The sequence below is a fragment of the Cyanistes caeruleus genome, chromosome Z, assembly GCF_971803275.1.
Source record: "Cyanistes caeruleus chromosome Z, bCyaCae1.hap1.1, whole genome shotgun sequence".
In the NCBI taxonomy this organism is placed as follows: Eukaryota; Metazoa; Chordata; class Aves; order Passeriformes; family Paridae; genus Cyanistes; species Cyanistes caeruleus.
The window spans coordinates 15,685,985-15,709,680 of NC_141732.1; the positions used below are offsets into that span (position 1 = coordinate 15,685,985).

At 42.7% G+C, this 23,696-nt stretch overlaps 2 protein-coding genes across 2 annotated transcripts in view; both read left to right on the forward strand.

Annotated features, from left to right (window-relative positions):
• LOC111940938 (uncharacterized) overlaps positions 1-23,696 on the forward strand; it is a 776,486-nt gene that overhangs the window by 512,112 nt on the left and 240,678 nt on the right. The gene's annotated exons all lie outside the window — the stretch shown is intronic.
• Positions 2,695-23,696, forward strand: part of CHD1 (chromodomain helicase DNA binding protein 1) — a 365,725-nt gene continuing 344,723 nt past the window's right edge. Inside the window, exon 1 of the mRNA XM_086868713.1 lies at positions 2,695-2,815. The gene's annotated coding sequence lies outside the window, so the exon portion shown is untranslated. The remainder of the gene's footprint in view (positions 2,816-23,696) is intronic.

Consider the following 23,696-nt stretch of genomic DNA (forward strand, 5'->3'; position numbering starts at 1 on the left):
TTATTTCAAACATTTTATTCTAAAGATAGTGTAGAACTTTTTAGGGTGTAATAGGTGTAGAAGACAGCTTCAATATAGCTATTTGAGTTTGTTAAGACAGTAGCCAAATAATTTTGAGTTAACTTTTGATCAAGCAATAGAATTATTTGAATGTGAAGAAGAGCTTAGATTAGCACAAGCCTATGTAAATTTAACACAATTAGTAAAAAGAGCAAAATTTATTGTATTTACTAAAATAGCTGATTCCAAATATCGTATTTTGTGTATGAAGCATTATGAAGAGTATTATAGCGATAATGAACCTTTGTGTTTTGATGCCGTTTGTAACGAATCAAGGACTAGAAACTCGAGCTAATTTTTGGGTTACATGGGCCAATCGAACTAACAGTCCTGCCTTTTGTTTACACCTGACAGCAGCTACTGATCCTTTTTGCACCTGTTTAGTTGGAGCTCCTGGGTATAACCTTGGCAATTTTAATGGTTGTGCCACCAACAATTGTTCTACTGCTAAAAACACTAGTCATTGTACTGCCATGCTATTAGCAAGTTTAACTAAATCTTTAGTTACTCTTTAGCCATGGGATCCTCAAGAACTAAATTTTCTTAGTAGCAAGCGATTCCACCGCAATGAAACTGGATGTGTGAAATTTGGACATTGGAACCTTACTGGTCGTAAAATGCTTTAGCTTACCCCAAAACAACCCGAATTAGCAGATGCAAAGTTTTTGTGTCGACATCAATCCTATGCCTATAGTTCTCATGTTCATATTTTCATAGACGACTCTGCAAAAGCTTTACCCCCAGGGGTTTACCTTATTTGTGGAGATCGTGCATGGCAAGGTATTCCGAGATATGCTCAAGGAGGTCCGTGCTATTTAGGTACTTTGGCAATGTTAACACCTAATGTCAAAACTTTGAGATCTCTCAAAGCAAATAAAGTTAAAAGAGGTATATCTACTTTGTCTCCTGATTGTGATGAAGGATCATGCTGAAAAAATTACTGTTAATCATAGTCCTTTAGATGAATAGCTAGAATCTTAGAGAATTACCTCTTGGATAAAAGAAATTGTTAAAACAATTAGTTGGATTTTATTGATTGTTATTATTGTGTTACTTGTAGGTCCATGTTTGATCTGTTGTTTGTCTGGCCGTATATCAGCCATAGGTGATTCTGTTTTTGAAAAAAAGAGGGGGAAGTATTAGGGCTTTTGCAGGTGTGCTTGGCTTGCAGCCTCTTTACAGAGCATGCTGACCCTTACAGTGAACTGCCAAAGAAAACAAAGTGATAAATATTCCTGCTTGTTGAGCAAGAACAAGGATCAAACAAAGGTCTGCAAGCATCTAGTAATTTGCTTTAAGATAAGGATAGTAACGTGTTTAGAGAAGAAATAAAACTGTTGTAAAGTAGAGCTATAAGTTTGTATTATATTTTTAGATGCTTGGCTTAAACTATATATGTAATGCAAGAGCAAAAAATAAGGTCTCAGTTCTACATCATATTGCTGTGCTGTCTGATTCCTGCCTTGTCGTGGTTTTAAACCAATAACTAAGAAAATTACTTACTTCTTGCTGTGAGATATGGATTAGAACAAGAGCAAAACAGGCATACAACGTAAAAGGGAAAAAAAAAAAAGTTTATTGACAAACCACAATAATAAGAACACCAGAATAAACTTCCAGAAAAACCTTTCCATCCCCTATCTACCCACTATTCCCTTGTTCACATGACAACAGAGACAAAAACTCTGGAACTCTGATGGTTAAAACAGTCCCAATTCTTGCTAGTCTTTTTACCAGTCTTTATAGAGAAACAGAAGTTTCTTCCTGTTAATTTATGGAGTTTCTCACAAGAAAACTATTTTTGTTATAGTTTTCTATTGCCCTAATGTTAGCTGCTCAGAGCTGCTATTATTAGAGTTCACTCCTCCCATTTTCATATCACTCTGAAGTATGTATGGGCCATGAGTCTAGAGATAGCATTTTTAAGGATAAGTTATTCAAAGGCAAAAAAAGTCTTCTTCATCTGTTTCTGTGAGCTTCACCAGAAAACAGTTTTCTCATTGCCTCTCAAGGCTTTAAATTTCTCAACAGTTTTCTCATTGCCTCTCAAGGCTTTTAATCTCCCAGCACTACACTATACTATAATTACTCTTTACTCAAATTTACACTTTGAACACTATTCCTCTCTAGATCCTATATCATGAATTAAAGGAGTTCTTTTCAGGACTTCATTGTCCATCTCCATAACAGGGAGATATTTCAGCTTAATTAAAGCATCTTCTTAATTCCCTACCTTTCCTGAAGCTTCTTTTCTTTCCTGTCACTGGTAGTTTATGAAGTCTCTTTTCATGTTGATCTCTCTCTCTCTCTCTGGATAAAAAGATTAATCCGCAAGTCTCATCTGGGTAATGAAAGAGTTAACATCTTGCCCAGGCTTTCGTAGATGGTTCGGAGATCTCTGCCGAACAGGAGCTGGAGCCGTCTGTGATGGAAAGTTCCTCATGGCTGCTCTGGAGCGTGCGGTCGCTGCTCCAACCCGCTGCAAGTCCAGGGCCTCTCTCTTTCTTCACTGGGCAGTTTCTAGTGGATTAGTTACGGCAAAACCTGCAGCCGAGCCAGAGATCGGCTCGGCCCGGCCCAGGCCCGAGGAAAACCTTCCCCAGGCCCCCCCATCTCCCGGCCTGGAGACGGGGCAGGCCCGGCCCCATCCCCGCCCGGCCGCATGGCCTGGGCAGGGACGGGAGGCCTGGAGCTCCGGACCCTCCACAGCCAGGAAACAAAGAGAACCCAGAGAGCTCTGCTTTTACATTTTAAGGTAGGGTTCACAAGTTGATCCCACTTTTCAATGGCCTAAACTGCTGTCAATTCCCAGCAATGACCGATAATTGGTCAGGAGAAAAGACTCCAAGCACTTCCCAGCAACTCCAGCTCCCTTAAAGGTAAAGTAACTCCATGACACCCAGGTATAGGGCAAATTTAGAGAGGAAATTTCTGAAGGGGTCCCTCTAGAAAATACATTCAAGCAGCCCCTCCCCCCACCAGTCTGGGAGGAAAATCTCCTTCTAGAGAAGTGGAAAAAACTATTAAACAAGCAAAGTAATTTTTGTGCTTCACAAACATGAAAAAAAGAATAATATGAAACAATGGAACCTCTCATTGTTCTGAAGAGATGGCAAGTTCAGAAGATCCTTGTCATGTGGTGTAGCTCGGCTCTCTCAGGTTCTTATCAGTCCCTCCAGCACCTGAAAGTGCCGAGGTCCAGGCCCCGGTGGGACACATGTGTGAGCTTCTGGGGTTTGGTTGGGTTTTCAGCCCAGAGCAGGGCTGATCAGTTTCAAGAAAAAGAAAAACCACAGTCTGATGAACTTCACTGCCTCAGCTAGCTAAAAACTAACTAAAAAGAAAGGAGAGATCTGTCCTGCTGTCTGTCCGTGCTGCAGACAACACACACCTGAAGCTCTTACCTCTATGTTTTTTAATGCAGCTGAGAAAAAAATTCCACCACTTTTCCTAATCCCCCCATTTCCCCTCCCCGTTTCACTCTCAGATCTAGTTTTAAAGGTGCAGAACTTATTTCTGGGCTAAACAGATGGATGGGGATACCAGCATCATAAAATCATCCCAGGACAGCGATATGTACAGAGTAGATTTACTCTGTACATGAGTAGATTACATTCTGTCTATGCTCCTTTGTTTCTAAAAGAAAGTCCCACATGCCTTTTTTCTTTGCCACCTCAGGATATATGTTGCATTGCTTCTAAAGACCAAGAAGGAGCTTGGGGAGGTATGGTAAAAGTTTTCAAGAGCAAATAGGTAATTTTGAGGAAAATTCCTGCATGACTCAAGCAATATTGTATTTATTTTTTATTTGCTTTTATTTGGTAAGTTAAGTGCATGTAATAAACGGATAGGGTGATGTTGGCTCTCGTGAATGCTAAATATGTACTATAAGGTTAAAAGAAGTTCGGCTAAGAGCTGGTGTTTTCATATAAGTTTTGTAACATTGAAAGTTGATCTCTGACCATTGGGAAAGTGGAAGCATGAGTGACAGCATAGACACTGAGAGGTGGGATGAAGGAGGAGCTGGGTCAGAAGAGTGTCATGTGCATGAGTGTGGGGTGGGTCAGGTTACCAGGGGGTTGGCTGGTCAGTAGTATATAGAAGGATTGTTGTACATGTGTGGGCAGTGTGCCTCTGGCTGCAGCTAAGCACCCAGTGCTGTCCCTGTTTTCTTTTTCAGTCTCTAGTTGTGGTTCAATGTTAGAAATTAAATTTGAAGTTTGACAACTAGGTCCCTTGAATTAATAACAGTTAATTAAATTAATTAAGTTAATTAGTAAAAGAATACAATTTAGTGAAAAATTTACAATTGATAGATAGAATTTGCCAGGAATTCAGTACAAATAAAGCATAAGCAAAACCAACTGGGGTGCGGAGGCTTCCCACCCTGCCTCACATACAAAACAAAGCACTTCAAGCTAACCTTACATTCTGTATGCTTATACATATTCATAAATATTTCCCATAAGTTTCCTCCTATTTCTGATTTTCCTGACTTTATGTCACTATTGTTCATGGCACACACTTCACTTGTTGTTAGGGGGTCTTCAGTTTTCTTTTGGTGGTCTTTTGGCGAAGGCTTCTCCTTTCCCTCGTTGTCCTTTGGATAACCTTTCAGGTTTGCGCCTGCGTACTAAGCGTTGTGTTACATAAGTCTACTCATTAGTCTGATATTTACTGACTTTTAGGCCCAATGCCTAAAGTGGTTCTAATTTTGTCCCTCTCAAGGCCGTTTTCGTCTTGGGCCATCACCCAAACTACATCCTGTTTCTCAGTTTCAACATGTACCATCTGTAAAGGGGTTCATCTCTCTTGGAACACTGATTCTTTTGATTGCTTCTAATAATCACTTAAATAACAGTTACAATTTAGTTAGCACAAATCAATTCCATTTATTACATTCAATAAACCTTTTAAAATTTTAGAAAATAAGGCGTTTTTTCTCACAGTCAAGAAAAGTAATATGGAAATGGTTGCAGATTGCAAAGAAAGATCTTTGGTGTGAGGGAAAATGTTCAGTTGTTGAAAAAAATTTCAGTTCTATAAGGTGTCACTTACAAAGTTTGAAGGTGTTCCACAGGGGTAATTATACTGCCTTGGAGAGGGGCAGCAGGGGATGGTGTGGAGTGGCATAATCAGGCCAAAACAGTTACATAAATAGAACATAGTAAGAGCTGCACAGTACATTTTTTCTGTTGGAATTATAAAGCTAACAAAAGGTTCAGTCCTGAGCTATTTACATAGGTTTAATTACAGTCGAGGCAGTTAGCAGTTCAGGACTTGAATCCCTGCCATTTGCTAATTATCACTTTGCAATATCCTGCCAAAAACCACCTCTGGTAGCCTGAGAGAGGCAGAGTTATCCAAACAATGCCTGCACCTAGTGATGCAACCCTGAAGGGGCTGGAATTTTCCTGTGTAGGACCAAGCCAGGAGCAAGAGCAGGAACAAACAAGGGCTCATTCCACACTTCCAGTCTTGCAAACACACATTGCATGTTCTGTAATGTGGCCAACACACAGGGGGCTATAATATTCTCTATTATTATAAAAGCCTCCATGTTTCTCCTCAAAATTCAGGCTGCTGGAATTCCTACACACCTGAAAAAGAGGAAGTGAATTTTATTCCATGGGTCATTTAAGTATGTTCTTCTGTTGGACTAAGTGTATAGCTACCAAAATGCACATAATACTAAGCAGAAAATTGCCAAAATACACTAAAGTGTTGAGAAATTATAAATGTGTTTTAAAAATACTAAGAGTCAAGAGTTAATCTCAGAATAGATAAACAAAGTTTCAGGACAATATCCTTATTTTATTGCACTAGCTTAACCTTGAACATAATATTCTCGATTTTGAGTAATTTTTGTTGCAAAACAAAAATAGCTTCATCTTGATGTTGAGTTTTTCACATATTTGAATGCAAACTAGTCTTGAACATGTACAGTATCACTGATGATTAAGTGATCAGCACTTAGCAAAATAAGTCCCAAAGTTTATGTTTTTAGCAAGTGTATTTACTGAATTATATTTAACATATAATGCAGAAGTGGCTGGTTTCCAAGGACAAAGTAAATAATGCTTAGTTAATCCATGAAAATATGATAAAATTTAAACCAATCTTTTTTGAAAAAGGTGCTAAAAAAAACACACTTTTATTAACATGTCAGAAATAATCTATTTCAAAATACTGTGAATTTCCTATTTCTGAAAATGGCAGTCCATTGGCCTCTTGAGGGTTTCTCCTTTTCCTAGGTATACATGAAGAGTAGTCATATACTTAAGTAGAGATAAAATCCCTTGAAACCCCAAATATTATTTCTACTTAGATTTATATGATGCTGCATTATGAAACTACAGCTGTTATTTCTATGAAATCTAGTTCTAGGCTCTTCTTTCTTGTTCTTGTCCAGAAGAAGCACCTTTTTACCAGTGAAGATAGATACAGGAAGTATCCATATCCAATTCATTTTCAGAGTAATTGTTATCCTAAAAGAGAAGGGAAATTACTAAGTAATTTGTTTTTCTTTTTTTTTTTCCTTTCCTTTTTTTTTTTTTTTCATAAATTTTTTGAGTATCTGCACAGTGTCACAGGCTTACTGAATGTTTCCATTGTCTTTTGCCATTTTAGTCTCTGGTGATCCACATTCTTTTAAAACTAATTAGACTGTGAAATAATGTCTTTTATCTCTGAGGCAGATACACAAAACTTGCTTTGCTCATATACTCTGTGTAATATGGAAATATGTCTGAAATACTCTGTTTCCCTAACATTGTCAGGCAACCCAGCTCATTTCCCTCTCAACTTGCACTGCATCAGTGGATTTTGTATTGGATTTCCTATGGCATGCTTAGGGAAACTGTGTTTTCCTCAACTCTTCAAATGATAAAAAATATATGCATTACAAAATCAATATATGCATTACAACATGAAGCTCAAATTTGTCCTTACTGGATCAAGCTAGATATGGTTTAATCAGTTGCGATCTTCTGACTAATTGTACTCCATAGAGGAGGAACTATAACTTGAGACAGCTGCACTTCTGAGACCTTTGAGCTGCATATTGAAATTATCATTATTTCATAATATTGTCTATACTCACTTTGTTAGTTGCCCTGTCTCTAGAGTACATAAGTACATAAGCAAATAAGAAAAGATAAAGAATATAGCAAAGAATATAGCACAGAAACACTGATACTTTTGACAAATGCAATTTAGATTAAATTATTCTTCACAGTGAATTATAGTATCTTAATGCTCTGTAGACTTAGTAAATTGTTTGCTACCATGTGTTGTGAATTCATGTTGTAAATATTGGCTTTTCACAATTATTCTGATAAATATACTATATGCTTTCGCTATATTCTTTTCTCTCTTAGCAAGTTATAGGCTTAGATAGGAATTCTGAGTGGTAAGGATATGTTTCATCCGGACAAGGCAAGATAACTCCAACAGGCAAGACAATGGGAGGATCAAGATGTTTTTTCCAACAGGACAGTGGAAAACAGGCTATTGTCAGCAGCAGGAAATGGAGAGCAAACTGTTACCAAAAAGCCGGTACCAGGACGTGGGCAGGGGGGAAAGATATGAAGCCCAGCTGCCCTCAGAGGAAGTATAAGGGGCCCGGACTCTTATCAACAAGTGGCCATTTGCAGAAGAAAGGAAACCAAACTCCAAAATAATGCTCATCAGCAAGAATAATGATGACCAGCAAAAAAAATATGCTGACCAGCAGAAAATAAAAAATTGTGCAAAAGCATGATCTAAGAAGGCGGAACCAGGGAGGAGACCTGCTTTGAATATGCATTAAACCATCAAAGCAGGATGGGATAAAGAGGGTATTCCCAAGATACCAGGTGTGCTCTTGGCAGTGCACCAAGGCACCTGGCCGTAACTCTTTGCTTTACTTTATGTCTCTTATTGTCTTTATTAAACCTTTTAAAAATTTTACAGGAGTGAACTTCGTTTTTCACAGTAATTTGGGGGTCTCGTCTCGGATGAAGCACCTCGCCCCGGAGGAAGATTCCAAGCGGGGGAAGGTGCCTCCCTGCCAGCTTTGGTAATCCGCTTTGGCTTTTCTGGTGTCATTGGTGGTAGCAGGGCAACACCCGGAGGACAAGAGAGAGACAAGTAAAGCAAAGAAAAATAAAAAATAAAGTAATAAAGCGCTCCTTCAAAACCCCATAATCTTTCAGGACCTGAACAGGAATTGGTAAATACTGACTAGGGGGGTGGAAACGGGGGGATGAATGTGTGTGAATGAGATGCAAGCTGGCTACCCCAGACCTGCGGAGCGAGAGCGGAGTCCATAGTACCGCGGTTCCTATCTTTCGCGAGAAAATAGGCCGGGAATTGGACGAAGCGAAACAAAAAGGAGAGAATCCCCCCGGGGTTACTGGGACTGGGGTCTCAGGGAGGGGTTGGACCCCTGAACGGGAAGGAGCCAGGAGTTCTCCTAAGTTCAGTGTACTAGGAGACGGGACAAAAAGGGGGTAAAAAAATAATAAATCCCTGGGAATATTGCCAGGTTGAGGGTGCAAACCACAGGAAGTGTGGGATACAACATCCAAGAAAATCTGGGGGGTTGGCCAGCAACATTGAAGGTACCTTACTATTGTATTGTCTTGGTGTGAGTGAAATGAGTGAGGAAAACCTATTAAAGAAATGAGAATGCATGTGTGAATGAGAGATCGTGTATAACTGTATCCTGAGGCAGGGGGGAAGGTGGACTGTAACAAGAACATTGAGAGAGGGATTTGGGGTTTGTTGGTTTTTGTTGGTGGTGCTGTGAAGGGTGATTAGTGTTTTAAAGAAGTGAACTCGTGGGTTTTTTTAAGGGAGTTAAAATAGGTATTTTAAAGAAGTGAACTGGTGTTTTAAAGGAGTGGAATTGGTATTCTAAAATAGTACATTTGGTGTTCTAAATAGTGGTGCTTAAAGGAGTAGGTTGAAACAGAGAACACTTGGAAAAATGGGACAGAGAACCAGTAAGCTGGCCTTAAGAGAAAAAAGAATTAATAAAATACCAGAGGATATACCTCAAGATAGTCCCCTAGGGATCAAGCTAGCAAATTGGGATACAGATCCCGATACAAAGGGGAAAGACAAAGTAAAAATGATCCAATTTTGCATGAAGGAGTGGGTAAAAAAGGAAATTAGACCTGATCATGTTTACTGGCCAAAATACGGGTCCTCTGAGGCTTGGATCTGCCAGGCTCTAAATATATTTGTGAATTCAAAAGAGCCATTTAATCCAGAAGAAAGAGAATATGCCTCTTGCTGGTTAGGAAACACAGAACCTCTGGGAGCCAGAGTTTTTAAAGTATCTAAAACTCCAGAGGTTGAGCAAACAGAAAATAAAAAAAAATGGGACCCCCTGGATGCTTTACCTCCACCGCTGGCACAGGGAGCCCTCCCGCTGCAGCCAGCTGCTGGAGCTCCCCAGCCTCCGGGAATTCCTCCGCCTCCAATGGCGCTGGGAATTCTCCCACCCCCACTGATGCTGGGAATTCCACCCGTCCCGGGAACTCCTGCCCCCGCCTTCGAACCAGGGAGAGCGCTGGGTGTCCCGACTCTGGCTTCTGCTCCACCCGCCCTGGCAGCCCCGGCTTCACTGCGGGCTTCAGCATCGCTGCCCCGGCAGCCCCAGCTTCACTGCCGGACACCAGCACTCCGGCTGCAGCAGCTCCGGCTTCACTGCCAAATATCAGCAGCTCTGCACAGGCGGCCCTGGCTTCACTGCCAGGCCCCACCCTCACTCCTTCTGCTCTAGGGATCCCAGCTTCCCTGCCGGGCTCTGTTTCTGCCTCTTTTCCTTCGGAGGGTTCAGCGCCTGCCGACCAGATAACATCTCCTATTAATGAAGGGGCACCATATCAGAACACAAGGGGAGCAATTAAAGCTCAAAAGCAGCCTGATAATCTCTATGTTACCAACACTAATACAAAACAAGGGAAGGGGGGTGTAAAAACAGATAAACAGGGAGAGTGGAATCAAGAAATCAATTTATTCTCATTACGAGAAGTACCTATGGGGGGAGTCCAGGGGGGAATGGGATTTGTGAATGCTCCTTTGACTTCTACAGAAGTTAGGAATTTCAAAAAGGAGATTAAAGGGCTATTAGAAGACCCTATAGGTACGGCTGAACAATTGGATCCATTCCTAGGGCCCAATATTTTCACTTGGGAAGAAATGCAATCAATAATGAAAATAATATTTTCCCAAGAGGAAAGAGATATGATTAGAACTGCTGGGATAAAAATATGGGAAAGAGAAAACCAACAAGGCCCACCAGGAGAACACAAATTGCCAACTGCACCTCCTGATTGGTACCAGAATGATGAAGCTGGGAGGGGAAGTATGAATGATTATCGTAATTTGATAATCAAAGGGATAAAGGAGGGAGCGCCCCGAGGGCAAAATGTTAGAAAAGCCTTTGAGGGATGTCCTGGGTTGCAGTATATTCTATCACCATCCTCATGTACTGTTGAAACCAGGTGAGGCAGTGCTCCCTGCCTCCCCCCCCCCCACCCCCGGGCTACCTTCTGTTAATGGGCCCATCAATGCCCTGCCCCATGACTCATAGATAACTTCCCCCTGTATTGTCCCCTGTTAATGGGCCCACCACTGCCTTGCTGCATGACTCAGAGATAACTTCCTCCTGGACTGTTTTCTGTTAATGGCTCATCAAGGCCTTATCTCATGACTCACCATCCCATTGTGAGATGCTCCTCCCCGAGGGAGGAGCCAAGCATTCCATACTGGATATAAGCTGAGAATTCGAACACCACAGCAGCCCTTACCTACGGGACTTCCAGAGGACAGGAGCTACTGCTGGACTTTCAGCTGAAGACCAGACCCCCTTTCTTCCAGAGGATCACGCTTCAACAAGACCACCTCATCTGGACGACTACCATCACCCTAACAGGGTTCCAGGCTGTATTCTGACTCTGTCAGTGTTTTTGATATTATTGCATTTATTCTTTTTATCATTTTCCTATTAAATTATAATTCTGACTTGCGATCTCTCACTGGTTTGATTTCAAACTAGTACATATTTTGGCGCCCAACGTGGGGCATTAACCTGAGAGAAAGTCAGAATTGCAATTTCATATTAACAGAAACCTATCCACCATGGTGGTTGGCTTGTCTATATGGGTACTGTATCTTGCTCTCTATATTTTCCCTCACATGGGGAACTACTTGCCTGTTGTATTGCTCCTGTTGAGACCAGGGAATGGTATGAGAATTGCTTTATTGGTTTATTATGCTTATGGCATGATAACCTGTGAGGCAATGAATACCATTCGGAATATATACTCAATTTTGTTTGCTTGTCCTAGTCTGGGCTGCTACATCTGGGACCTTCTCAACAATCGCACCCTGCCCTTGGTGGGAAGAGTGGAGAGTGGTTTCTTCCAGCCTTTCAGGTCAGGCACAGCAGTTTTTAAAAATATTGAGTTCTCTCTGGATGCCAAGGACAGCCTAGTCTTGCTGTTTTGTTTTCTCTGCATGGCCTGCACCATGTACACCATGCTTAGAAACAAAGCACTGTTTGGTGTGGTACAGCGTCTTCTTGAGGAGGAAGAGAAAAGAACCAAGAGCAGAGCAACAGCATCCATGACCACACAGACTGCCACAGAGGAGAAAGGAACCAAGAGCAAAGCCACAGCGTCCGTGTCTACGCAGACTGCCACAGAGGAGAAAGAAACCAAGAGCAAAGCAACAGCATCCGTGTCCACTCAGACTGCCACAGAGGAGAAAGGAACCAAGAGCAAAACAACAGCGTCCATGTCTACGCAGACTACCACAGAGGAGAAAGGAACCAAAAGGGCCATGAGCACCTCCACACAAACAGTCACCGAACCAGAGCAGCCTAAACCGGTAGAAGTTGCCCCCATTCAGAAAAAGAAATCAAAAAGCAAATCAGTCCGCATAGTGACTGATGAGGGTGAGGCAGGACCTTCACACGCAGCGGAGGAGACAGAACCAGAGATTATCACTCGCTCTCTATCCCTAGGTGAGCTGCGTGACCTGCGGAGAGAATTCACCCGCCAGACGAACGAGTCCATCCTAACCTGGCTGCTCCGCATCTGGGACGCTGCAGCAAACGACACCATCCTGGATGGAAGTGAGGCCAGGCAACTGGGATCGCTGTCCCGGGATGTGGTCATTGACCAGGGGATTGGGAGAACCCAAGAAACTCTCAGCCTCTGGAGGCGACTGCTGACAAGTGTAAGGGACAGATACCTCTGCAAAGAAGACCTCCAGGTGCACCAGGGAAAATGGAGCACAATGGAACAGGGTATCCGATGCCTGAGGGAGTTGGCTGTGCTGGAGATCATTTTTGCAGAAGATGAGAGATTTCCTAAGAGCCCAGATGGTGTCCAGTGCACGTCACAGATGTGGCTGAGATTTGCACGGCTTGGACCAGAGATGTACTCCCGTTACCTGACAACACTGCAATGGAGGGAAGGTGAGGACAGGGTGGGTGTCCTGGCCAATAAACTAAGAATCTACGAGGACACTGTCACTGCCCCGTTTCGCACCCATGTCTCATCTGTGGAAACAAGGCTGGCTGGGCAAGTCCGGAGCTTGATTGAAGAGGGCCATCAGAAACTAAAAAAGGAACTTAAGGAAGAAATTTACCACGTCTCCCCAGAACCAACAAGAGTCTCTGCTATTAGGAGTAGGCATTCCCCAGCCAGGGAGAAAGGATACACTCCACGAGGTAACCTCTGGTTTTTTCTCCAGGAGCATGGAGAAGACATGAGGAAGTGAAATGGAAAACCCACCTCCTCCTTAGCAGCCCGGGTACGTGAACTAAAAAGAGGGACAACTACCACAAGGAGCTCATCTAGAGCCAGCGCCGCTCCGGTCTCTCGTGGCCAGAACATCAGAAGGTATAGAAATGATGATATGAGTGATCCTCTTGAAGGGACATCAAGAGCATATTCACCGGAGGAGAGCAACGTGCACCATGACCAGGATTAGAGGGTCCCTGCCTCTAGCCAGGTAGAGGAGAGGGACAACCGGATCTATTGGACAGTGTGGATCCGATGGCCTGGCACATCTGACCCACAAAGATATACGGCTTTGGTTGATACCGGCGCTCAATGCACTCTAATGCCATCAAGGTATGTGAGAGCGGAACCCATTTCTATTTCTGGGGTGACAGGGGAATCCCAGGAGCTCACGGTACTGGAAGCTGAAGTGAGTTTAACTGGGAATGAGTGGCAGAAACACCCCATCGTGACTGGTCCAGAGGCCCCATGCATCCTCGGCATAGATTACCTCAGGAACGGGTACTTCAAAGACCCAAAAGGTTATCGCTGGGCTTTTGGGATAGCTGCTCTAGAGACAGAAGGCATCAGACAACTGAGTACCTTGCCTGGTCTCTCAGACAACCCTTCTGCTGTGGGACTACTGAGAGTTGAAGAACAACAGGTACCAATTGCCAGAGCAACAGTGCACCGTCGGCAATACCGCACCGACAGAGACTCTGTGGTCCCCATCCATACGATGATTCGTGAGCTGGAGAGCCAAGGGGTGGTCAGCAAGGCTCGTTCACCCTTTAACAGCCCCATATGGCCAGTGCGTAAGTCCAGTGGAGAATGGAGACTGACGGTGGATTACCGTGGACTGAATGAAGTCACGCCACCACTGAGTGCAGCCGTACCAGACATGCTGGAGCTTCAGTATGAGCTGGAATCCAAGGCAGCAAAGTGGTACGCGACCATTGATATTGCAAATGCGTTTTTCTCCATTCCTCTGGCAGCAGAGTGCAGGCCTCAGTTTGCCTTCACCTGGAGGGGTGTGCAGTATACCTGGAACCGATTGCCCCAGGAGTGGAAGCACAGTCCTACTATCTGCCATGGACTGATCCAGACTGTGCTAGAAAAGGGTGAGGCTCCAGAACACCTGCAGTACATTGATGACATCATTGTGTGGGAGAACACGGCAGCAGAAGTATTTGAGAAGGGACAGAAGATCATCCAGATTCTCCTGAAGGCTGGTTTTGCCATCAAGAGGAGCAAAGTCAAGAGACCTGCCCGGGAGATCCAGTTCCTGGGGGTAAAGTGGCAAGATGGACGGCGTCAGATTCCCACTGAAGTCATCAATAAGATCACTGCGATGTCTCCACCGACCAACAAGAAAGAAACACAAGCTTTCCTAGGTGCCATAGGCTTTTGGAGAATGCACATTCCTGAATATAGCCAGATTGTGAGCCCTCTCTACCTGGTTACCCGCAAGAAGAACAATTTCCATTGGGGCCCTGAACAACAACAAGCTTTCGCCCAGATCAAGCAGGAAATCGCTCATGCGGTAGCCCTTGGTCCAGTCAGAACGGGGCCAGAAGGGAAAAACGTGCTCTACTCTGCAGCCGGGAACAATGGTCTGTCCTGGAGCCTTTGGCAGAAGGTGCCTGGTGAGACTCGGGGTCGACCACTGGGATTCTGGAGCCGAAGCTACAGAGGATCCGAGGCCAACTACACCCCAACAGAGAAGGAAATTTTGGCCGCCTATGAAGGAGTCCAAGCTGCCTCAGAGGTCATTGGTACTGAAGCGCAGCTGCTTCTGGCACCCCGACTGCCGGTGCTGGGGTGGATGTTCAAGGGAAAGATTCCTTCCACGCATCATGCCACCGATGCTACTTGGAGCAAATAGATTGCCCTCATTACACAGCGTGCCCGTATTAGAAACCTGAACCGCCCTGGGATTCTGGAAATTATAACAAACTGGCCTGAAGGTGAGACTTTTGGATTATCTTCTGAAGAAGAGGAGCAAGTGACACGTGCTGAGGAAGCCCCACCATATAATGAGCTACCGGAGAGTGAAAGACGATATGCCCTCTTCACCGATGGTTCCTGCCGAATTGTAAGCACTAACCGGAAATGGAAAGCTGCTGTATAGAGCCCCACACGACGAGTTGCACAAGCTACCGAGGGAGAGGGTGGATCGAGTCAGGTCGCAGAACTTAAAGCTGTCCAGCTGGCTTTAGATATTGCTGAAAGAGAGAAGTGGCCGAGGCTCTATCTCTACACTGACTCCTGGATGGTAGCTAATGCTCTGTGGGGATGGCTGGATCGATGGAGAAAAGCCAACTGGCAGCGCAGAGAGAAACCCATCTGGGCCGCTGAGATTTGGCAGGACATCGCCGCTCGGGTGGAGAAGCTGATCGTGAAGGTTCGACACGTAGATGCTCATGTACCCAAAAGTCGGGCTAATGAAGAGCACCGTAACAATGAGCAAGTGGATCGAGCTGCCAAGGTGAAAATATCACAGGTAGATCTGGACTGGCAGCACAAGGGAGAATTATTTTTAGCTCGTTGGACCCATAATGCCTCTGGTCATCAGAGACGAGATGCAACGTACCGATGAGCTCGTGAGCGAGGGGTGGACCTTACTATGGACAGCATCTCACAGGTTATCCACAACTGCGAGACCTGCGCTGCAATCAAACAGGCCAAGCGGGTAAAGCCTCTGTGGTACGGTAGAAGATGGTCCAAGTACAGGTATGGGGAAGCCTGGCAAATTGACTACATCACCCTTCCCCAAACCCGCCAAGGCAAGCGCTACGTGTTGACCATGGTGGAAGCAACCACTGGATGGCTGGAGACATACCCTGTGCCTCATGCTACTGCCCGGAACACCATCTTGGGCCTGGAAAAGCAAGTCCTTTGGAGACATGGCACCCCTGAGAGAATCGAGTCAGACAACGGGACGCATTTCAAGAACAGCCTCGTAAGTACTTGGGCCAGAGAACATAGAATTGAATAGATCTATCATATCCCTTATCATGCACCAGCTGCTGGGAAAGTTGAACGGTGCAATGGACTACTCAAGACTACCCTAAAAGCACTTGGTGGAGGAACCTTCAAAAATTGAGAAGTGAACTTAGCAAAGGCCACCTGGATAGTTAACACCAGAGGATCCATCAATCGAGCTGGTCCTGCCCAGTCTGAACCCTTGCACACGGTGGATGGAGATAAAGTCCCTGTGGTACACATGAGAAGTATGTTAGGAAAGACTGTTTAGATTAATCCCACCTCAGGCAAGAGCAAACCTATCCGTGGGATTGTCTTCGCTCAAGGACCTGGTTGCACTTGGTGGGTAATGCGGAAAGATGGGGAAACCCGATGTGTGCCACAAGGAGACCTCATTTTAAGTGAGAACTGTGTGTAAGGTTCCATTGTGTATATATATATATGTGTGTGTGTGTGTGTGTGAAGTTTAAAGAAGGTACTGATTTGGAATTATGTAGATGGTAATAGAATAAGGGGTGGATTATGTCCTGGGTTGCAGTATATTCTATCACCATCCTCATGTACTGTTGAAACCAGGTGAGGCAGTGCTCCCTGCCTCCCCCCCACCCCCGGGCTACCTTCTGTTAATGGGCCCATCAATGCCCTGCCCCATGACTCATAGATAACTTCCCCCTGTATTGTCCCCTGTTAATGGGCCCACCACTGCCTTGCTGCATGACTCAGAGATAACTTCCTCCTGGACTGTTTTCTGTTAATGGCTCATCAAGGCCTTATCTCATGACTCACCATCCCATTGTGAGATGCTCCTCCCCGAGGGAGGAGCCAAGCATTCCATACTGGATATAAGCTGAGAATTCAAACACCACAGCAGCCCTTACCTACGGGACTTCCAGAGGACAGGAGCTACTGCTGGACTTTCAGCTGAACACCAGACCCCCTTTCTTCCAGAAGATCACGCTTCAACAAGACCACCTCATCTGGACGACTACCATCACCCTAACAGGGTTCCAGGCTGTATTCTGACTCTGTCAGTGTTTTTGATATTATTGCATTTATTCTTTTTATCATTTTCCTATTAAATTATAATTCTGACTTGCGATCTCTCACTGGTTTGATTTCAAACTAGTACAAGGGACAACATGGAAAAGAGGAAACCCCAACTGAATGGCTGGAAAGGCTCCGAAAAAATATGAAACAATACTCTGGAATAGACCCTGAGTCCTTAGCAGGACAAGCTCTGCTAAGGGTCAATTTTGTCACCCGGGCATGGCCAGATATTAGGAAAAAAATAGAAAAATTGGAGGACTGGCATGACAAACCCTTAAATGACTTATTAAGAGAAGCTCAAAGGGTTTATGTATGGGGAGATGAAGAAAAAGCTAAAGTGGAAGCAAAAATCATGATAGCCACTATGAGGGAAAACACCTTCCAGAAAATTCTGAATCAAAAACCCTCAGGAATTCCTCCTAAGCACTCAGGGGCTAGACGTGGGGAAAAGGGAAGAAATAAAAATCCAGCACAATCAAAATTCCCGGGACAACCCAGGAATACCTGTTTTTATTGCAAAAAGGAAGAGCATTTTAACTGGCCGTAACTCTTTGCTTTACTTTATGTCTCTTATTGTCTTTATTAAACCTTTTTAAAATTTTACAGGAGTGAACTTCGTTTTTCACACATGTTTGCTAATTATCATTCTAAAGGAAGTCTAGAAATACGACAATACATTGGAAGAGCAGTGAAGCATTCGATGCTTTTCCAGGTACCAACTAGTAAGGTTCTTTTGCTGAGATACAATTATGTTATTTGTTGTTACTTGACAAACTAAAATACTTAATCAGAAAATTGCTACACTTAAGATTTCAAGTGCATCTTAGTGTCTTCTACAAATTTCAGACAGAAGTCTGCTTCCTCCTGCCTCTGCCTCTATTCCTTTCCAAAAAGGCATATCACACGTGTTGCAGACTGCCCAGAAATCTGTGAGTTTCGGGCTGCTTTGAACTGAAGATGAGAGAAAAAACTTTCATGGATAATGTCCTGCCAAGTATCATGTCTCATATATCAGTTGGTAGCAGATGTGGCAAAACAGCACGAGGAGAGATTTAATTCCTGATCGGCCATTTAGTACTTTATGGGTCATAACAAACATCTTAAATTCCATCTGGAGACCATGAGACAGTCACTGTAAATACCACAGAAGTACATCAACACTCCCAGTAAAATATCCTCTTTTACCTCTCAATAGCATGGGACTATTTTGTACCACATCTGTGTCGGCTCCTAACAGACACCAAGCTACAACACACTATGAAGCATATTTATGCAGTCTAAGAAAATGACTCCCTCTCCTTGGGGAAAACAAACACAAACAAAAACCCCCCAACTCTAGCAAAAAAACAAACAAACAAAACAACAGCAAAAAGCAAAACACAAAACTAAACCAAGCCAAAACAAAACAAACCCAAAAACCAAACAAAAACAAACCACAAAAAAATTGGTAACATGTGAAACCTGAGAGACTATTGGTAAAAATGCTGACTTTTATAATGTGACTTTAACATAATAATAATAAGAAGAAGAAGAAGAAGAAGAAGAAGGAAGAAGAAGAAGAAGAAGAAGAAGAAGAAGAAGAAGAAGGAGAAGAAGAAGAAGAAGAAGAAGAAGAAGAAGAAGAAGAAGAAGAAGAAGAAGAAGAAGAAGAAGAAAAAGAAGAAGAAAAAGAAGAAGAAAAAGAAAAAGAAAAAGAAAAAGAAAAAGAAAAAGAAAAAGAAAAAGAAAAAGAAAAAGAAAAAGAAAAAGAAAAAGAAAAAGAAAAAGAAAAAGAAAAAGAAAAAGAAAAAGAAAAAATAATAATAGTAATGGAGACCCTATGCTGCCACTAATGATAGTAATGAGGACTGACATATGCCTCCATTACTGATAATTGAATATACACCCTCTACTGTCTAAATTTTATCTAGGGTGTGTTTTTTTTATCTTGTGTCAAAGAGAGCCAAGACAGATAGCTTTACATCACTGGAGCAAGGAAAATGTTTCTGATGTCTGTTGTTAAATACTCTGTGGCAACTGATAGGGATAGATGTTTGTTATCCAAATATTAAAACCTGATGCTGCCATTTATGAAGTACTGTATGTTCCCTGAGTTGGATCATTTTTGTTTTATTTCTTTGTTTCAAAAATTTTCAGTTTAAGTCCTCATGAGTCATCCAAGACTCTCCTACTTTTTCTTAAATATAGTTACTTTATTTCAGGTCTTTATCATGATTTTTATGATCATATGTATCAATACCTGTCTTATTGATGAGTGAGCAGTATGTATGAACAAATATAAATGGAGATGAAATGTTTAGATTAAAAACTTTGTGGTGTTAATTTTGTGTTGTGACTAAACAATGTCAATTTTTTATCCAGTCAGATAAGCAAGTATCTTTTTCAAAACAAAGGGTACCCATGATTTTAATCATTCTGAAAAAAAAATAATCTTACAGATGTTGTTTGGGTTTTTTTTTTTAACATACTAATTTGCTTTATCTTAGCAAAGTATATTACTTCAGATCCTGCTTAACAATGCTTGAAAGTTTTGTTTGATTTTTACTTAAGTCATCAATATGAAGGTAATTATGTTGCTAAAAAGATGATCACCATGTCTGTCCACAGTATTGCCTTTTACTTAACTGCATTAGCATGCAGTGAGCAGTCTATAAAAATAATTACTGGACAATTATAAATACTAATTGAAACCATTGTTTCTTATAACACAAAAATGTAATTTTTTAAAACTTGTTTGGAAAACATCAGAACACAGAATTTTTTTACATCATTCAGTGACATAAAATGTTCACATTTTTTTCCTCTTCAGAAAATACAGTATTTACTTGTTTAAATATATGGAAGTAAAATCATAAATCTTCAACTAAAAATAGTCATTTAAACTTTTAAAAATATTATAGTAGCATATAGACATGTAGTAAAAACAAACAACAAAACAACTCCAAGAAAGAGATGATATTTAAGGAAAAGGTCTGCGAGGCACTCTGCATTGATGTGGATGCTAGTGACATGGGTTGATAGCGGTGTAAAAGAGTTTCTCTGTGGTTATTTAATGCAATTTCAAGACTAGGCCTGCCTTGGAACAGAATCTTACTCTTAAAAACGAGATTCACTTAATAAATTATAAAAAGAATTTAATATAAACAAAAGACAATTAGGAGACAAAAGAAATAAAGCAAAGGGTTAAAATGGCCGGGTGCCCTGGCGGGTTGCCAGGAACACACCTGGTATCTTGGGAACACCCTTTTTATACCATCCTTGCTGTTAGAGGTTAATGCATATTCAAGCATGTCCCCTCCCTGGTTCCACCTTCTTGGATCATGTTATTTTCTGCTGGTCAGCATAATTTTTGCTGGTCATCGTTATTCTAGCTGGTCAGCATTATTTTTAGAGTTTTGGTTTCCTTTCTGCTGCAGATGGTCACTTGTTGATAACAGCCTGGGCCCCTCATCCTTCCCCTGAGGGCAGCTGGGCTTCATATCTTCCGCTGATAACAGTTTGAGTTCTATTGTTCTCCTGATAACAGCTTGGGCCCCAGTGTCCTTGCCCTCTGGGGTTTCCTTGCCTTGTACCTAGGAAATTCTTTTAAACTTAAGACTTGTTAGCATAGCTAAAAAGTATTTAATATATAATATTTATATGCGAAAGCCAATATCACAATACAAATTTATAACATTACAAAAAGTCTATGGTTTGAAATACAGTATTGCAACTGTATTTCAACTTTCACTTGTACATTCCAGTGTCTCTTATTCACTACTCAAAATATAGCTTTCAGCTCTTACAATGATATGTAAATTACCTCATTAGTAAAAGCAATGAAAATTCTAAGCAAAGCTGGATACTAAGTGACAGATTCTTCTCAACAGGACAGGTTAATTACGGTACATTCAGATTCTTTACTGCCCCTGCATGGAATGCAATTTTTTTTTTAACAAGTAATTTTGATACTGTCCAATGTTATGTACAACAAACAAACAAACAAACAAACACATAGGGATTCCATTTTGCTGTTTTTAAATCACGTCAGAATATTTAGGGCTTGTTCAGGTTTTTTATTTGATAAAATTGCATTTGATAGAAAACACTACTAAACTGTCCCCCACCCTCCTTTTTTCCTGCCCCCTTCCCTGCCCTGGGCCCGGCTGAACTCTTTGTTTTTTCTCAAGCACCCTCCAAGTACCCACAGTTAGGTTGTCCCTCCAAATAATGGATAAAAATTCTACGGGTAAGCTAGAACTAAAAAAAAAAGACACCTAGCCCCCAGCATTACCCACCCTGAATTTTTTCCCGTACCAAAATGTTACATCAAATATTAAACCTTAGTTATAAATTTGTACTGTGATATTGGCTTTTGCAGATGAATATTATATATTAAATACTTCTTAGCTATGCTAACAAGTCTTAAGTTTAAAAGAATTTCCTAGATACAAGGCAAGGAAACCCCAGAGAGCAAGGACACTGGGGCCCAAGCTGTTATCAGGAGAACAATAGAACCCAAACTGTTATCAGCGTGTAATAAAGAATTGGATGAATAAAAATTCGAAAGAAAAGGTTTAAATAAAGTATATGTAATTATAAATGATGAAAATATGGAATGAGAAATCCTCCTCCAGGTCAAGGCAGGATTTCTCTTCCAAAGCAACAGATTGCAGCCAAGCACCCAGATAACAATCGCAAGCAAGCACATCAGCTCCGAAAGAATGGGCAGGACACGAGCCATCGAACAAACAAAGGAACAGGCCCGGACGAAATATCGCCGAGCCCGAGCATCTCCGCCCTGACCACCTGTGCTGGAGAAATGGAGAAACTAGACAAAAGAAGAGGAGCCAGCCGAAATAGCCATCGGCTCCAGGATGGGTGCCACCACTCCACCCTAATGGCCCGGACCAAAATGATATCAAAAAGACATCCTGGACCTCTTTACATATGAGGAGCCTCTGCCCAACGTCTATTGACCCTGTTCTCTGGTGCCAGGAAATCTATTCTTCGAACAATTAAGAACCTCTTAGCAAAGGGTGCCTGCTTGGAATTTGGCCTCGGGACACAAACTGCCTATAAAAACCCAGGCCAAAGGACTCTCAGGTGTGGATTTGGGAGCATCTATACCTTGCGTATAGACCCTGTCCACCCAGCGCTGCGCTGCTTATTTTATTGTGGTTTTTTCTCTTTGTTCGAATTTATTATTGTTTGATAATAAATTTTCTCTTTTATATAACCCGAAATTGCCTTTGCATTTATAACAGATTGGTGCCGTGACTCGGATCGGAGAAATTGCAGGAGAATCTTGCTGCCCAGGACGGGTACCCCCGCTGATTTTAGCGGCCTGGTGAGTCGAGGATCTCCGCAGCTCATTCCGACATCCGAACCAAATTTAGGCTAAGGTAAAAACCACAATAAAAAGGAAAAAGGATCCAGAGAGCTCGGGAAGGCGAGGAGCCTTCGAGAAAACCGCGGCTTGGTAGCTCATAAAAAGTCATCTGTGCACGAAGACGCCCTCGCAAGAAAATAGCTGTAAGTATTGTGAGGTTGAGCTGGTGATTGGGCGATTGTGTGAGACGTGATCTGATCACAAAGCGAGTGCGGACTTCAAGGTCGCGGTTCCATCCTCCCGCGAGGGAATTGGCCGGCCGAGAAGGAAGCAATTCGGGGTGAAAAAGTTCTCTCTTTACACGATTGTAAAAACCTGGGACGAAGGAGGTCCTGGGGAACCGATCACAGGAGGCTGAAAGGGGAAGAGGACGTCCTGTCGAGCTCGGGAATTAGTAAACCCTTTCAGTCAACGGGCCTAGGCAAAGGTCCAAGAGAGAATCGAAGTGCTGAATACAAGAGACTCCAGTACAGCTAACTGCGAGGTGAGTATTAGCAAAGACTTTGATTCATCTGGTAAAGGCGGAACGAACACAACGCAAGAAAGGTAAGATATTTTTCAATATGGGACAAAGAAAAAGTAAGATGCAGAAAAAGAGTAATGAAAAGGGTTCCTCTGAGAGAGAGAAGGGATCACTAGACATCCCACCGGAAAATCCCTTGGGATGGATGTTAAAATATTGGGAAAATTGCCCTGAGAGAAAAAAAGAAATCTGAGGCAAAAATGATCTGGTATTGTGCCGAAGTCTGGGGAGGGCAAGAACTGAGAAACCACCTCACTTAGCCTGTGGTGGGCACATTTGAAAGGTGGACGTGTAACGAGTATATTTACGAAGTATAGAGCAGAGAAAAAGTAAGCTACAAAGAAAGAGCACAGGGAAAAATCCCTCCAGTCCGGAGGAGAGATCACCAGACATCCCGCTGGAAAGTCCCTTGAAGTAAATGTTAAAACACTGGGAAGATTGTCCCCTGAGGAACGGGAAATCGAAAGAAAAATTAATACATTATTGTATAGAAGTTTGGGGAAGACAGGAGTTGAGAAGTCACCTTACTTAGCCAGTGTTAGGCACATCCGAAAAAATAGACCTGTAATAAGTTGTTCTCCTATGTGAAGAACAAGGACCCCTCGGACCCCGAAGAGAGGGAATATGCTAAGCTCTGGTTAAACGCCAGGGTAGGGCTGTTCCCGATGAAACAAAAAGAAAAACGTGAGTCGAAAACTGAATCCTGGGAACCCCTTGACCACTTACCTCCCCCGTACCATGGACCGGCTGGGCCGTCCTCCCCAGATCAAGTGGTGCCTTCAGCACCCTCGAACCCCCGAGACAAACCCACTGAGATGCATGCGTCTCAAGCGGGAGACTCAGTGCCGGCAGCGATGCTGGCAGCCCTTCCCCTTTCCCCGCCTGCAAACACCGCAGCCACAGGAGTCTCCTCAGAGGTTTCTCCGGC